This window comes from Coregonus clupeaformis, chromosome 33 (assembly GCF_020615455.1).
Source record: "Coregonus clupeaformis isolate EN_2021a chromosome 33, ASM2061545v1, whole genome shotgun sequence".
Taxonomy (NCBI): domain Eukaryota; kingdom Metazoa; phylum Chordata; class Actinopteri; order Salmoniformes; family Salmonidae; genus Coregonus; species Coregonus clupeaformis.
The window spans coordinates 22322746-22334855 of NC_059224.1; positions in this window are offsets into that span (position 1 = coordinate 22322746).

Sequence of the window (12110 nt, forward strand, 5' to 3'; positions counted from 1 at the left end):
AAGACTGAATCTGCAATAGGTAAGCAGCTTGGTTTGAAGAAATCAACTGTGGGAGCAATTATTAGGAAATGGAAGACATACAACGAAATGGAAGACCACTGATAATCTCCCTCGATCTGGGGCTCCACGCAAGATCTCACCCCGTGGGGTCAAAATGATCACAAGAACGGTGAGCAAAAATCCCAGAACCACACGGGGGGACCTAGTGAATGACCTGCAGAGAGCTGGGACCAAAGTAACAAAGCCTACCATCAGTAACATACTACGCCGCCAGGGACTCAAATCCTGCAGTGCCAGACGTGTCCCCCCTGCTTAAGCCAGTACATGTCCAGGCCCGTCTGAAGTTTGCTAGAGTGCATTTGGATGATCCAGAAGAGGATTGGGAGAATGTCATATGGTCAGATGAAACCAAAATAGAAATTTTTGGTAAAAACTCAACTCGTCGTGTTTGGAGGACAAAGAATGCTGAGTTGCATCCAAAGAACACCATACCTACTGTGAAGCATGGGGGGTGGAAACATCATGCTTTGGGGCTGTTTTTCTGCAAAGGGACCAGGACGACTGATCCGTGTAAAGGAAAGAATGAATGGGGCCATGTATCGTGAGATTTTGAGTGAAAACCTCCTTCCATCAGCAAGGGCATTGAAGATGAAACGTGGCTGGGTCTTTCAGCATGACAATGATCCCAAACACACCGCCCGGGCAACGAAGGAGTGGCTTCATAAGAAGCATTTCAAGGTCCTGGAGTGGCCTAGCCAGTCTCCAGATCTCAACCCCATAGAAAATCTTTGGAGGGAGTTGAAAGTCTGTGTTGCCCAGCGACAGCCCCAAAACATCACTGCTCTAGAGGAGATCTGCATGGAGGAATGGGCCAAAATACCAGCAACAGTGTGTGAAAACCTTGTGAAGACTTACAGAAAACGTTTGACCTGTGTCATTGCCAACAAAGGGTATATAACAAAGTATTGAGAAACTTTTGTTATTGACCAAATACTTATTTTCCACCATAATTTGCAAATAAATTCATTAAAAATCCTACAATGTGATTTTCTTGATTTCTTTTCCTCATTTTGTCTGTCATGGTTGACAGGCCTCTCTCATCTTTTTAAGTGGGAGAACTTGCACAATTGGTGGCTGACTAAATACTTTTTTTCCCCACTGTATATCAAACTCAACCTTATATATTTTCCAGTAATGAAGACATGGATGTCTTATGGTATGGTGGGGTATGCAAAATGGCTCAACTTTGAGCACCTCTATCTCCTTAAATCTTTTGGCATTCAGGTCCAAAAAGTCACTTTCTGACAACAGTTAAATCAAAAGGGATGCTCTCAAAAAGTGATTAAATTCATATGGATTTACCCAAAAGTATGCCAATCACTAAACACATCAATATGACCGGTGATTGTTTGACTACAGGCATAGATTGATCTAATAAAATGTGCAACAAAACTATATTACTCTGCATGGCGTACAACAACTTCCTGGAATTGAATTCCATTGGAATAGTATGTAAAATTCTCTTAGCACTTGATTTGATTTATTTTACCCTTATTTTACCAGATAAATTGACTGAGAACACATTCTCATTTGATGGCCAAGTGCTCTTTTCCGGCTGTTAAAGAATTCCGCCACAGTTTTCCTCCTTGTACTACAGTAAAAGAATGCCAACCAGTAATGGGATTTATATGATTTGGTCGATTGGTGATTGTTGACTATAGGCATAATTTTATGTTTTAAAATGTCCAACAAAACTTATATTTACCACCTGACCTTGTCATAGTTGGGTCAGCATGCTCCCATTCACTTTCTGATGTGAGTTTATTATGGGATATACAGTGCATTCGGAAAGTATTCAGACCCCTTGACTTTTTCCACATTTTGTTACGTTACAGCCTTATTCTAAAATGGATTAAATAAATAAAAATCATGAATCTACACACAATACCCCATAATGACAAAGCAAAAACAGATTTGTACAAATGTATAAAAAAATAAAAAAACTGAAATACCTGATTTACATAAGTATTCAGACCCTTTGCTTTGAGACTCGAAATTGAGTTCAGGTGCATCTCGTTTCCATTGATCATCCTTGAGATGTCCACCTCTGGTAAATTCAATTGATTGTACATGATTTGGAAAGGCACACACCTGTCTATATAAGGTCCCACAGTTGACAGTGCATGTCAGAGCAAAAACCAAGCCATGAGGTCGAAGGAAATTGTCCGTAGAGCTCCAAGACAGGATTGTGTCGAGGCACAGATCTGGGGAAGGGTACCAAAAAATGTCTACAGCATTGAAGGTCCCCAAGAAAACAGTGGCATCCATCATTCTGAAATGGAAGAAGTTTGGAACCACCAAGACTCTTCCTAGAACTGGCCACCCGGTTCAATCCTAATCCTAACCAGGGGTGAAAGAAGATGTAATTTATTCTCGTAAAGATTTGTCAACTTTTAAAATGTACTACCTTTTATTGTGGCATACACAACCAGTCATTATGTTTTCATCTGATTGTCAAACTATCACTTCAAAGGGCACTTTTACTAGGCTACCCACGTACGTTCATCTACTCGCAACATATTTCCAGCCTCCAAACAGTGGTGAATGGTAAGAGAAATCTGTTACACAAAACACTTAAAAGTTGAATGACACTGTGTCGGCCACTCATCTCTGCCTTGACTAAATGTGAGTGTTCTCGTCTAACCACATTGCATTTTGGAGCATAGGCAAATCACCCGATTTCAAGTCCATTCACACATTTTTCATGCCTCTGACATAAGGTAATGGTAAATAATGGTGTAAGAGCCTACAGTTTTCTTGACATTTTATTTTAATTATTGTTTACCAGCACAGCATACCCCCACTATTTATTTTTCCGGGATGCCATACCACCTTACTTTCACCCCTGATCCTAAGCTCCACAAATAGGGCTCCTCCACTTCTGAATGACCAATTCAAACCTGTGTGATGCAACCAACTTCCTACATTTTTACCATACACTCGTATCCAGAGCGACTAGGGTAAAGTGCCTTGCTCAAGGGCACATCAACAGAGTTTTCACCATGTCGGCTCGGATCGAACCAGCAACTTTTCGTTTACTGGCCCAACGCTCTTAACCACTAGGCTACCTGCTGCCCCATCAAGCAGCAGGGGTTCCTCTCATGACATTGGAGATACTATGTAATGGTTTCGGAGCCCTCTTAAAAGTATATGACTTGTCAGCCAATTCCAAATTTGCTCACTGTCCACACTCAACACATGTAGTCTACCACCTTCTCGGCATCAGCAATCTTAGGGATCAGAGCTGATGAAGGGAAGGAGACAAGAAAGCTATTATAGACTATTCAGATGCAGCCCTGGTCTTCCAGAGGCTCAGGGATTCTAACCAGCCACCCCGTCAAGCAACAGGGGTTCCTTATGAAATTGGAGATACTATGTAATGGTTTCTTAGCTCTCTTAAAAGTTTGTGGCTTGTCAGCCAATTCCAACAGTTGAATAGTTCAATCTTTATTGTTGTAGCAAATTTGATCGCTGTCCACACTCAACACATAGCCTACCACCTTTTCAGCATCAGCAATCTTAGGGATCAGAGCTGATGAAGGGGAGGAGAGGAGGAAGTTATTATAGACTGTTGAAATGCAGCCCTTGTCTTCCTTGTCTGTCAGAGGCTTGCAGTTTTGGCAAGGCTATAAAAAAAACACTGATGCTTGACACAGAATCCCCTTTGGGCTCTAGCAAAATAAAACACTCAATGATTTATTAATAGAAAAAAAAGAAGGGGAAAATGTAAACGTTTCGCCTCAGGAAGTGGGGTAAACGGCGAATGTTATGAGAGGATTAATAATGTATTGAAATGTAAATGAAAAATGCATGGCCTGAAAAACAAAGATATCTTAGATAATTATTTCTCCCACTTTACCTCACCAAAACTTGCCTACGTTTATCTTAAAACATCTTAAAAGCATTCCTGGCCAAATAGAGAAATGTTCTATTGTTTGCTATCTTGATGATGATCATGATTTTGGCATTCTGTTTGTTTAGAATCAGGCCTATGAAAAGCAGGACTACTCTCCCTCTCGCTGGCTGCTCTGACTGCTCTCCATCCATTGCTGGTGTTTGCCAGGCCAGTGTTGTCCATACCAGGTCTTTCTCTGTGCTTCTTTTTAACAGTGGGATCTCGGGAGTCCTCACAGCAAGCTACAAGTTGTGTTCACATTTTACAGAGGTGGCCAGCCAGGTGACTCTGCAGTGGGTGGGACGTGCATACAAGTAGTAAACCATACTCTCCTATCTTACTCTATTCTCAATTCTCAGTTCTCCTCTCCTCTCCTCTATTCTATTTTTTGCGCTCAATTTTGCGCTCAATTGGATTTGAAAAGATTAATCAACGTAAACTGTTGTTTGCCATCATGGTAACCAAATTTCAACATAGACAAACCTTGTATAAAATATGTTGAATTTGAACCTTTAAAACAACGGCAGATCTTCAACGTTATATCCACTATCAGAAAAATAAATATATATAGGCTGGGCAGCACCTCCTACTGGAGAATTGCTTTATCGACAGCTACCCTTTGGTCTCCCATCCAAGCCCTGCTTAGCTAGGATATTTGTCACTGACTATTACCAATGTGCTATCGTGACAATGATTGTTGAGCAATCTCCACTTAAAACTAAATAGATTTACTGTTGCTATTAAAGTCATTCCGAAGGGTAGGTTTAACAGAGCAAATGAAATGTGACCATACTCTATCATTCAAATAACATCAATGATCTGATTTTGGACAACAGTTTATACAGTAGCATTTGCAAAGTCATCAACATCTATAGTTTAAATTCAACCAAGGATTCCACAAAAAAATGGACAATACATCAGTCTAGGGTTTTAAGCTCTGGTTGGTTTAAAATGTAATGATATTTAGTGGTACTGCATTGTGTTTGGTTGTCAACGCAACCAAATATCAACATTTGAAGGAGATGTATCTTCTGCTTGGATAGTTCCATCTGTGCCACAGACTTAGTCTGGCTTCCAGTTTGTTTTCAAACTAATAATTGATATGTTGGATTCATGTCTCCATCTCAACCAAAAATGTGTTGAAGAATAGGACTAAATCAAATCAAACTTATTTAAAGTGCATTTAAAGTTTGATTTGATTTAATCCTATTCATTAACTTTGATTTTTGGTTGAGATGGACACCTGAATCCAACATATCAATTATTAGTTTGAAAACAAACTGGAAGCCAGACTAAGTATGTTTGCCATTCAGAGTGTGAATTGGCAAGACAAAATATTTAAGTGCCTTTGAACGGGGTATGGTAGTAGGTGCCAAGCACACTGGTTTGTGTCAAGAACTGCAACGCTACTGGATTTTTCACACTCAACAGTTTCCCGTGTGTATCAAGAATGGTCCACCACCCAAAGGACATCCAGCCAACTTGACACAACTGTGGGAAGCATTGGAGTCAACATGGGCCAGTATCCCTGTGGAACGCTTTCGACACCTTGTATGCACTGACGAATTGAAGCTGTTCTGAGGGCAAAACGGGGTCCCCTGTAGCTCAGTTGGTAGAGCATGGCGCTTGCAATGCCAGGGTTGTGGGTTCGTTTCCCACGGGGGGCCAGTATGAAAAATGTATGCGCTCACTATAACTGTAAGTCGCTCTGGATAAGAGCGTCTGCTAAATTACAAAAAATGTAAAAATGTGTTCCTAATGTTTTGTACACTGTTTACATTCCGTGTCAACAAAACTCAGTAAACAAAACTGTCTCTATCCTCTATCTTGTTAAGTGTGCTAATGAGTGGTTCTTTCCTTTGAAATGGGGTCTGTTTGAATAGACAAAAATGAACAGCTTTGAGTTTAAAAAAAACATGTCATGCTAGCTCCATCCTGTTGGCGCAGTGGACTAATTGAATTGATAAAAAAGAGAAGATCATAGGTTTGAATCCCACTGATGCCGTGCCACAATAAAAAATAAATGAATTTCCATGTGTTCTATCTGTGCTTGGAGTTCAAAACAGTTAACCTAAGCTAGTAGTGTTATTAATAGTCTTATTGAAACATTCAGTGAAAGTTTTAAGGAAGTTATTCAAAAACCTCCAAATAACCTTTACACTTTGTTCAAAACATTCACAACATTTAGAGAATGTTCTCAGAACGTTATTTAATTGCCTTCATTTCCATTCTCAGAATGTTAATATAACCTCCCAGGAAAACTTTCAGGGAACCATAGTAAAACGTTCTCAGAACCTCCCTGCAACCTTCCAAAAACAGGCAAAATGTTCACTTCCGTTCTCAGAATGTTAAAAAAAATTTACCAGTCAGGAAACGTATGGCTTCAATCCCAAAACCAATGGGAAATGAAAACGTACGTTCCCACAACTTCCAAGGAACCAAATGTGGTAGCTGGGTTGCACCATGTACTTTTACTATAATGTAATTCCTGAGTGGCGCAGTGTACTCCTGAGTGGCGCAGTGGTCTAAGGCACTGCACATTAGTGCTAACTGTGCCACTAGAGATCCTGGTTCGAATCCAGGCTCTGTCGCAGCCGGCCGCGACCGGGAGACTCATGGGCGGCGCACAATTGGCCCAGCGTCGTCCAGGGTAGGGGAGGGAATGGCCGGCAGGGATGTAGCTCAGTTGATAGAGCATGGCGTTTGCAATGCCAGGGTTGTGGGTTCGATTCCCATGGGGGGCCAGTATAAAAAAAATATGTATTCACTAACTGTAAGTCGCTCTGGATAAGAGCGTCTGCTAAATGACTAAAATGTAAAATGTACAACCCAGGTCATTTGGTTCTAAAGTTAGAGGAAGCACAGTAATACTTTAATCTGTTGTATAAATAAACAAAATATCTGACATTGTATTCCCTGTTTAACTTTGCTGTGCTTTAAATGGTTGAAAGCGCAGTGGCATTTTTTTCTCTCATTGGAATTCATTTGATTGTGCTTTTAGATGGTTGAAAGCATAGTGATAACACATAGGACATTCAACTAACTTTTGGCTGTCTTTTTGAGTGGGTGAATATAGGTTGTAATCTCATTGATCAACATCTCAAACAAATATTACCCAATTATACACATTGAAATGATATGGTGTGCCCAGTGGGACCTTTCCTCTAATTTCCACTTCTCAATCCTCTCCTCTATTTCATTTTCTCTTCTCATTTCAAACCAGCTGAATCACTCACTGACCAGGCAAGGCGAAGCGGTGGAAGTGCATGGGGGGAGGTGACTGGGAGGCAGGACTTTGGTAATACAGGCTTGTCTCAAAGCTGGCTAATGCCCCTTGCTCTCAGCCACTCTAGTTTGATGTGTTGGGCTTACACTTAAATGCATGGGGCTTAGGCTTTCTTGGGACCTCAGCACGGCCTTCTTGGTATCTCTGCACGGTGCACCTGAGTTTGATTGATATCACAATTTGGATTTGTGTTATTATTTGTTCATGTTTATGTTATTCATTCACGATAAACAAACATATAAGTAATAAAATCCCCAATCCTCAACCCCCCCACCCTTAAGCAGAGTGCATTTTCTAATTCCCAGCCAGCCTGCCATAGTATCCACAGTAACCATAGCATTGGTTGACCGGGTTGCTGAGTGTTCCATCCATGGGGGTGATGACAGGAGAGGAGGGAGTAATAGTCTACGTGATCATTGTTGCATCAGTGTTATCTGCTCTGATATAACAATGGGGCATGTGGTCTATGACCTAATGTAGGATACAGTGTTGTGTCCTCTGTGGATAGAACCAAGAAGCTACAACAGAGCAAACTGTTACTGTTATGTCCAATATCAATAATTGACACAGGTGAAAGCATAGACTTACAACAAGACATGTATAGCGCCTCAGCCTACTGTACTGTACACCCACTGAAAAGAAAGGACAAAAAGGTCTTACCCAAGTTGGCTGGTGAATAATTCAAAGAAATGTCACAAATAGAAGTAAGAGTGTGCTGATAAAAAGAGCACTGGTAGGTTAAACATGGTTTTGCATCGTAAAGCGAATTACAGTACATCTCCCTGTGGTGTCTTTGAGGTCTCTTGTTGTTACTATTACCATCATGAGTACTATTGAACAGATCTGACTCATCAAATTGGTAAGAAGATGAATGTTCCACCACAAGGTATCCATTGACATCATTAGTGACATAATTATTGGTATTCATCTATTTGAAATGTGTGTGAGGTAACGGGTTGAGTTAGTGTCAGTGTTTTGATAAATGAGAAGACCTTTTATCGTCTCACTTCTGTGAAATGCAAGGAGAACTTCAATCTAATGTGTAAAGTACACCTGATCCGATGGACGTCTGACTCATATTGTGATCATCACTGTTTTGTAAAGTGGAGCTATCAGCAGATACTATCAGACACAGACACAGGAAACCATCTGAAACAGCATCAGATATAAAGCTCAGGCCTCAGACAGGGTCACGTAGATGCCCAGGCCACTCCTCCATAAACCTGATGATGAATAGGCCTCTACATCTCACCAGGGAGAAAATATTGTTTCTTTATCTTTAACCATTATTTAAGTTTCCTCAGAGTTATCATTCACAGAGAGGATGTTCCTCTTTCCTCTTGTTTGACTTGACGGGCTGGTAGGATTGGAAGACCCTGTGAGGTCCCGACACCCTCCCCCCGTCTCGCCTCTCATCTTCCTTTCTGAGGATTAAACACCCTTTTGAGTCTCGGGGAGCTATTTTGGATTATGCATGTTTGCTGTCTGCTTGTACTGGGAAATTACCTAGTGTGTGTGTGTTTGAGTGAGTGAGTGAGTGTGTGTGTGTGTGTGTGTGTGTGTGTGTGTGTGTGTGTGTGTGTGTGTGTGTGTGTGTGTGTGTGTGTGTGTGTGTGTGTGTGTGTGTGTGTGTTTGAGTGTTTATTAAACAGGGAGGGATAGTCTCCTTGTCCGCGATGGAAACCTCAGCAAACAGGCTGGTGACGCAGGAAAGGGCCAGGCAAGGGCTTGTAGTGCAGTTTGCTCTGGAAGATATAAGGGTTTTACCCCTCCTTCAGGACGGAGTGTACTCAGCGTCAACGAGATAGATAAGCAGATCACTCATATTGTTTCGGTGAGTCACTGTTTGATGTCATAAGTAAAATATTTTCTATCAAAAATCAGAATTTCTGGGGGTGAAAACTTTGCAGGAAACTCCCTCTCCCTCTCTCTTAACATATTCCATGACCTTTGTAACACTTCCACCCTGAGTGAGGAAGCTAGAGCCTCAGAGCTTTTGAATGTCTGGTGATATTTTGATAACACCAGAAGTGATAGAATGGAGTGAAATAATAAGGATTGTTGGCAACAGATAAGTTGTTCATTCATATTTACTTAAAGAACCAACTAATCTCAACTTGATTTACCAGGATTTGTGTATGTACAGTAGTCATACAATATCTCACATGTACAGTGCCTTGCAAAAGTATTCATCCCCCTTGGCGTTTTTCCTATTTTGTTGCATTACAACCTGTAATTTAAATTGATTTTTATTTGGATTTCATGTAATGGACATACACAAAATAGTCCAAATTGGTGAAGTGAAATAAAAAATAATAACTTGTTTCAAAAAATTCTAAAAAAATAAATAACGGAAAAGTGGTGCGTGCATATGTATTCACCCCCTTTGCTATGAAGCCCCTAAATAAGATCTGGTGCAACCAATTACCTTCAGAAGTCACATAATTAGCTAAATAAAGTCCACCTGTGTGCAATCTAAGTGTCACGTGATCTGTCACATGATCTCAGTATATATACACCTGTTCACCTTCCAGAAGGACAATGACCCTAAGCATACTGCTAAAGCAACACTTGAGTGGTTTAAGGGGAACATTTAAATGTATTGGAATGGCCTAGTCAAAACCCAGACCTCAATCCAATTGAGAATCTGTGGCATGACTTAAAGATTGCTGTACACCAGCGGAACCCATCCAACTTGAAGGAGCAGGAGCAGTTTTGCCTTGAAGAATGGGAAAAAAATCCCAGTGGCTAGATGTGCCAAGCTTATAGAGACATACCCCAAGAGACTTGCAGCTGTAATTGCTGCAAAAGGTGGCTCTACAAAGTATTGACTTTGGGGGGGTGAATAGTTATGCACGCTCAAGTTTTCTGTTTTTTTGTCTTATTTCTTGTTTGTTTCACAAGAAAAAATATTTTGCATCTTCAAAGTGGTAGGCATGTTGTGTAAATCAAATGATACAAACCCCCCAAAAATCAATTTTAATTCCAGGTTGTAAGGCAACAAAATAGGAAAAATCCAAGGGGGGTGAATAATCTCGCAAGCCACTGTAGGTCTAGTACAATATATCACTCAAGGAAGTAATTTAAAAAAGTAGTCATGATCATTCATAGATTGGGAAGAGCAAGGAATGTTGCTGTCAAAAACGAACATCTACAATTGAAATTCTCAGCATTTGTCAAGTAGATTTACCTTTGTCCATAAAAATATTTCTGTCTTTTGGAAATCGTACATTTTTATGGTGATCCTCATTGCATGATATACAGCTTCTGGCCTGACTGGGTTTCACTGACCCGTGTGAGAATCTTAAGTCAAAAGTCATGACACAGGCTAATCTTAATTATCCCTGTCTGTTCTCTGGGCTCGTTTTTCAATATTTACAGTCCACCTGTAACAGAGGGATGAAAACAAACGCTACAACAGAGAAGTGCACATTATTATTTAATGGCCAGGAGAGGAGGAGAGATCCGGACTGCTCTGCGAGCGGCCCAACGTTTGAAGGGGAGCCATGCTGAGAGAGAGCGTCACGCCTAAAACGTCCGCCCCGCTATCATGTATTGGCCCCCCGAGACATATGGGTAAGTGGAAAAACAGAGGAAGTAGAAAATGGAGGGAAAAAGAATGAAGAGGGAAGAGATAGAAAGAGGTTGTGGAGGGTTGAATTTAGCTCTTTCTATAGTCTGGCTGGTCGGGGTCTCACGCCCCCGTGTCATTGGGGTGTCATGCACTCTATGCACTCTATGCACTGTGGGACACACATCATTTATGGATGATTTGAATGGAAGTACATTTTAGGTCAGTGCATTCGAAAAGTATTCAGACCCCTTCACTTTTTCCACATTTTGTTACGTTACAGCCTTATTCTAAAATGGATTAAATTGTTTTTTCCCTCATAAATCTACACACAATACCCCATAATGACAAAACAAAAACAGGTTTGTAGACATTTCTGCAAATGTATAAAATATAAAAAACGGAAATATCACATTTACATAAATATTCAGACCCTTTACTCAGCACTTTGTTGAAGCACCTTTGGCAGCGATTACAGCCTCGAGTATTCTTGTGTATGACGCTACAAGCTTGGCACACCTGTATTTGGGGAGTTTCTCCCATTCTTCTCTGCAGATCCTCTCAAGCTCTGTCAGGTTGGATGGGGAGCGTTGCTGCACAGGTATTTTCAGGTCTCTTCAGAGACTTTCAATTGGGTTCAAATCCGGGCTGTGGCTGGGCCACTCAAAGACATTCAGAGACTTGTCCCGAAGCCACTCCTGCGTTGTCTTGGCTGTTGCCTTCGCCCTAGTCTGAGGTCCTGAGCGCTCTGGAGCAGGTTTTCATCAAGGATCTCTCTGTACTTTGCTCCGTTCATCTTTCCCTCGATCCTGACTAGTCTCCCAGTCCCTGCCTTTGAAAAACATCCCCACAAGATGATGCTGCCACCACCATGCGTCACCGTAGGGATGGTGCCAGGTTTCCTCCAGACGTGAAGCTTGGCATTCAGGCCAAAGAGTTCAATCTTGGTTTCATCAGAGCAGAGAATCTTGTTTCTCATGGTCTGAGAGTCCTTTAGGTGTCTTTTGGCAAACTCATAGCGGGCTGTCATGTGCCTTTTACTGAGGATTGGCTTCCATCTGGCCACTCTACCATAAAGGCCTGATTGTTGGAGTGCTGAAGAGATTGTTGTCCTTCTGGAAGGTTCTCTCATCTCCACAGAGAAACTCTGGAGCTCTGTCAGAGTGACCATCAGGTTCTTGGTCACCTCCCTGACCAAGGCCCTTCTCCCCCGATTGCTCAGTTTGGCCAGCTTTAGGAAGAGTCTTGGTGGTTCCAAACTTCTTCACTTAAAAAAGATAGAAAACAACATTATTGGT